This window comes from Gavialis gangeticus, unplaced genomic scaffold, assembly GCF_001723915.1.
Source record: "Gavialis gangeticus isolate Ggan-Ray unplaced genomic scaffold, GavGan_comp1, whole genome shotgun sequence".
NCBI lineage: Eukaryota > Metazoa > Chordata > Crocodylia > Gavialidae > Gavialis > Gavialis gangeticus.
Window position 1 is genome coordinate 8,702,438 of NW_017729018.1, and position 5,482 is coordinate 8,707,919.

A 5,482-nucleotide genomic window follows, 5' to 3' on the forward strand; every position below is an offset into this window, starting at 1 on the left:
GCGGGGGGCGGGGCGGCAGGTGAGGTGACGTCAGGGGGCGGGGCCGCAGGTGAGAGGGCGGGGGCTGCTGGCAGTGTCTCCCAGAGCAGGGTCGTGAAACCAGTGCCCCTAGTGCTGGGCTGGGGTCTGGAAAGCCTGGGCGCTGCTGGCCTGCCCAAATCCGCAGGGCAAATGACTGTGCCAGAATACAACCCGTAATACTAATGATCCTGAGCAGTGGCAGAGCCTGCCCCGGTCCCCCGGGCCCTGACCCATTTTATGCCCTCACCCCGTCCTTAGCCTGACCCAGGCTAACCCGTCCCTGCCTTTTTTCTCCTAGGCGCCGCATCGGATCTGGCGACGAAGGGGACGAGATGGTGCCATTTCGCTGATCAAAGGGCGCAGCCAGCCTTCAGCCTCCATAAACGCGGGACATTCGAATTAGTGACGCTGGTGATTTCACCCAGCAAGCCTGATAACGGCACCTTGGTACCAGCTCCAGCTGGTGCCCTGCCAGGTTCTGCTCTTCAGTGTGATCAAAACAATAGAAACCTCAGCCCAAACCAGACATGCATTTCACTCCTTCCAGCAAACACAGCAGCATCCTCTCTCTCGACGGCAGCCTCCATATATAGAGATCACCCTGTCCTGGAGACTGAAGTGCCCGGGTCTGTGGCAGCCTGCAGCATGGAGGGGCTGGTGGAGGCCTGCTTGGTCCATAACTATACCAAAATGATCTGCAGTTGGGTTCAGTGGACTTACTCTGCTGATTCACTGATCTATTGATTTACATCAGCAAAGTGGGGGGAGAATCAGGCCTCTCCTGTTTGCTCTTGAACTTTCCTCTCTATGGAGCCTCCCCTTTGGGGACCTGAGAAGTTACAAGTATCCAGGTTGTAGCCATATTGGTCTAAAGGAAAAAGCAATCAGGGTATCACCTCTACCATGAGCCCTGATTGAGCAGTTACTGTGAATCTGGCCCTCTAGAAATAGCATCAGAGACCTTTTACATTTCAGATCATCGGTAAAAAAAAATCTTGGTTTCACATCTGGTTTGATAGAGAGGTTAGTTTTATTTCATAGACTTCATTGACATTAGGGCTGGAAGGGACCTCGCAAGATCATCGAGTCCAACCCCCTGCCCCAGGGGCAGGAAGTCAGCAAGGGTCAAATGATCCCAGCAAGATAGGAATCCAAATGTATCTCAAGAACAGAGACTATTCCAGGCCTTGGGGGCTCAGACAGTAAAGAAGTTTAGATGCAGGTGTCTTTACAATCAAGTACCCAAGAACCTATTGTTCATAGATTTCATAGATATTGGGGCTGGAAGGGACGTTGCAAGATCATTGGATCCAGCGCTTAGCCCAAATATGTATTACAAAATAACCCGACTTATTTATTGAGGGGTGGGCTCAAACCACTGGATAAATGAGGATCTGGGGTGTGCAGGCAGCTGAGTGAAGCCTCATCAGCCTCATTCAGCTGGTTTTCAGCCCATTGGGAAACTGGAGGCCCTTTCTGCTGTGCTCAGGTACTCAGGGTAATGAAAATGACAGAAACCCTTCTAAGATGCACCTGCTTCTGGGCTGGACACACAAGCTGCAGATCAGCGCACAACAATGCTATGCAACAGTGCAGGACAGGATTCCTGGAGGAACAGTGTCCACTAGAATTTTTTCCCCTGCCTCTCTCATTCCCTTGAGGTGACTGGAAGCACCTTGAATCACAACGCTGTGATCCATAATGAGATCTGTGCTTCTGAATATTATCAATCACGTCGGCCCTACCGAGGCACCCCAGCAGTGCTGCTTAAACTCCCAAAGTCCTGGCCCAGCCTGCACTGGACTCTGCAACACATGGGACACTGGTTGTCCCCACGCCCTGAGTAAGAGTTTGGAACGGCTTCCCACTGCTGCTCTGACCAGATCCCTGGGCTCGTGCATGCTATGGCAGCTATTCTTTGCTAGGCTGCCTCCTACGGAGGGGGGAGATGAAGCATGAGATCTTTGCACCAGGTGTCCAGGGGCTCCTAGCTGCGACGGGGACTTATAAACTACTTCCCCCAGGACATTACTCAGGGGAGAGCCCTGGTGTGTCAGAGCAGGAGCAGTCAGCACACAGGGGAACAAGGTTGAAGTCACTGTATTTTGTCTAACCCCTTGTGCGCCTCCAGGTTCCCACCCGGCATCAGCTCCGATGCTGTTGCTTCAACCTTCCACCACAGCTTTGCATCACAGCTTCTTCCAAAGCATCTTGTCTCTGCAGGGCAGCTCTGGGGCGGATTGTCTGGCCTGAAGGGGACACCCCAAGCAACACTCCCACTGCTGATCTTGGCTTCAGCTCCAAAACAGTCCAGAGCAGGGCTCTGAAGCAGGGAGAGCAGATTCTGAAACAAGACAGTACAAGAAACTCCCCCCAAATCTGCATCATCCCTGCCCAGCAGCCGCTGGAGGGCTGGGTTCACCGGAGCATGGGGATTCAGCCCCCAGTGGCACCCAAGCCCCTGCTGCTCCTTTGCGGCCCAGTCCTGCACTTCGCTCAGCATCTCCAGTGAGGCATCAAGTGGCTGCAGCTCCTGTGATACCTCATGAGCACTTGGCCTCCTGTGAGATCACACTGGCAACGCCCGGTCAGAGAGCATAGTGCAATAGAGGCATCCAGCAGACCTGGCACACGTAGCTGTGCCTCAGCTACCCCTTGCACCACACCTCTGTCACGAGGCTTCTCACTTCCTTGGGCTGCAAGATCATCCTACTGGGGCCCTGAGATCCACGCGGGGCCTCTTTTGGCTGGAGAGAGTGTCTTCTGCTTCTTGCATGGTGGGGCCTCAGCCCCCAAGGATGTTTTTATGTTTTATGTTGCTTCCTCCTAGCACGGGTCTCTTCTGAAAAGCAAAGGGCTGGACTGGCCTGGGGAACTGACTAGTGCTTTAATTACACTCCCAGCAATGTAACTGCTCAGAATCTAGATTTATACCCACTGACTGATGCTTCTGATGCCTTCATGCTGTGTGATCTGATGGGGAGCCAAGAGAAGCACTGTGGCTGGAGCTTCTGGGGTCTGACTTAAAGGTATCTGTGTGTGGTCACTGGAAGTGCTTCTGGGCAGGCGTTTTTGCCCCCGTGTGCCAAGAAGGGCAAGCTGGCTAATACCAAGTGAACAGTGCCTGCAATCTGCCAGTGTAGCCCTGACCTGCTGCCTGCTGCAGCACGCTGCGACATCCCTTCCCCACTCAGGAAGCTCATTCTGCAGCCCTATCTCTGCACCTGGGTGTCATTAATAAACCTAATCTCAGAGCACCCTGATGACCGGGGATTGTTATCTCCCCTTTCCAAGCATGAGGCTGCAGTGCCCAGGGACTTGTCCAAGGTCACTCAGGAAGTGTGTCGCAATGCTAGAAAATTAACCTATGTTTCCTGTATGCAAGGCCATGCCTATACCCCCAAGCCTTCCTTCCTTTACCCTGGCCCTAGCTTGCTGCTCTGGCCTTGAGGGCAGAATGTGGCACCCACCCTTCAGCTTAAGTCCTTGGCTGGCATGAACAAGCACAGCTCCATCCAAGCCCATGACATTTCACCAGTTTCTCCTCATGGAGGAGCTGACCCCAGGTACCTGGAGTCTCGGGTGGCAGCACCGGCCTCTTGATGGGCAGGCAGTTGCAACCATCTCTCTAATCCAGGCCATATCGCTCCAGGTTCCCCCAGGTAATACTTGGACCTCTGCCTTTCCAGTGGCATTGACCAGAGGCAGTCTATTCACACGAATCAGCCGGATGTAGAACCGAGCGCTCCAGCCTAGAGGGCTCTGTGAAGTTATGCCCGTGCGGACTGGCTCATCTGATTTCCAGTGTGCCCATCTCCTTATCCTCTGGGTGATCTGGCATGTGTACTCGCAGAGAGAGCAGCCCTGGCACTGAAACAAGCCATGGTAGAGCTCCGGGGTGTCTGTAGCCTGGGCACAACAGAGTCCAGTGGCTTGATTCTGCTTTCTGCTGTAAATCTGGGTTAAAGCTGATGGAGAAGCAGTGAGAGGAGCAAGCAGATGGAGGCCTGAGGACTTGAGCTTCACCTATTCCAGTTGCTTGTGCAGGGTATAACCCAGGTTTTGTGGTGGAGAGGAGAGGGTCTCAAAGTGTTTCAAGAGGGTGGTTTCCACTGTCCTCATTCCCCAGGGGGAGATGCTGAGCTGCGGAGGGTCTGTGCTTTGGACCAATGTGTCATGCAGCAAACAAGTGGTGGACCTGGGAGCAGACCCCAGGCGTCCGGGCTGCCTACACTGTACTCTGACCTCGAGAGACTGGAAAGGGCACGTGTGTGTTGGGTAGAATGAGATGAGACAAAGAGTCCAAAGAAACATCTTCCGAGCAGCCAGGAATGTTTCAGACGCCTATAAAATGTGACGCGCCAGTCTAAAAAAAGGAGAAATCGCCCCTGGAAGTGGGTGAGAGGTCATGGCAAGACTAACCAGGGGGACTTTGCACCCCTGGTCCAGTGCCACCCCGGATTGGAGGAGGACAAAAACATTTGGGTAATAGTTACCCAGGTCAGGCCAGTCCTTACAGTGCGGGCTCCCCCTCCTTGGCTGTCAATCACAGCGGATCCCCAATCAGAACCAGGAGGGTTTTGCAATCCTTGATGCTATTTCTGCTCAGTTGGAGTTTAAACTTTGTCACTGAGTGGAGGAAGCTTTGGGGAGAGGAGAGGAGAGAGAAATTATCCCGAATCACTGGTACTTCTAGGGGTCCGGCAGGAACACTTCCCCCCAGCCAGCAGGCCCCATTTGCAGACGCCCCTGTGCCTGGAACTGGGCTGGCAACAAAGGTACGTCCCCAAGCTTATTTCTCCCAGAATTTGCCAGTTCGGGTCCGTTCCAAGCTGCGCTGTGCTTGGCTATCAGTGCAGCACAAACAACAGGACAAAGGTCGGGGTGCGCAGTGAGATAAGCCCCCCTGGCCAAGACAGGCTTAACAACAACCACTTGGTTAGATTTGTTTTTCCTTTAATATCCCATTAATGAGCTACCCTCACCCCATGGGATTTCCCTTCCATTCCCTCTTCCAAATCTGCTGTCAAATGGTATTTACAGGCACCATTATACACTCTGACTCCAGAGCCGGTACCTAAGTATATCTGTCTTCCAGTGTGTTGATTAAGGCCAGAATTTTCTCATGGGTTCCCAGGGTTTCCCAGAAGACTGGTTTTCTCAAGAGCTTGGCGTGCCTGGGTGACAAGTGCTTATGGAAATTTGACACAGACAGGGACCGTGGAGGCTGCTTGGGATTTGGGATATGCCGCCTTAATGGAAGGGTCTTCATGAAGAACCCATGTTGACCATCAGGTTTTGTAGTTGCAAAGCAGAGGTGGCAGGGAAATGGTGTTTTGGCTCCACGCAAGGGTTGGGTGAGAATGAGAGAAGTTTTGAAAGAAGTTGGGTTAGAAAGAGAGAAAAAATTTCTTGCAAGGGTTTTGGACTTTGGTTGGAAAACCAAAAAAAAAAAAAAAAG

At 52.8% G+C, this 5,482-nt stretch overlaps 1 protein-coding gene and 1 long non-coding RNA gene across 4 annotated transcripts in view; both read left to right on the top strand.

The window, feature by feature from the left end:
• Positions 1-3,049: 3,049 nt before the first annotated feature.
• LOC109294862 overlaps positions 3,050-5,482 on the top strand; it is a 16,824-nt gene continuing 14,391 nt past the window's right edge. The window contains exon 1 of the long non-coding RNA XR_002096637.1: positions 3,050-3,063. This is a non-coding gene — a long non-coding RNA (uncharacterized LOC109294862). The remainder of the gene's footprint in view (positions 3,064-5,482) is intronic.
• Positions 4,564-5,482, top strand: part of CREB3L3 (cAMP responsive element binding protein 3 like 3) — a 15,310-nt gene continuing 14,391 nt past the window's right edge. The window contains exon 1 of one of the 3 annotated variants that reach the window (XM_019513391.1): positions 4,564-4,799. The gene's annotated coding sequence lies outside the window, so the exon portion shown is untranslated. The remainder of the gene's footprint in view (positions 4,800-5,482) is intronic. The other 2 variants (XM_019513390.1, XM_019513389.1) reach the window with 2 other exon arrangements.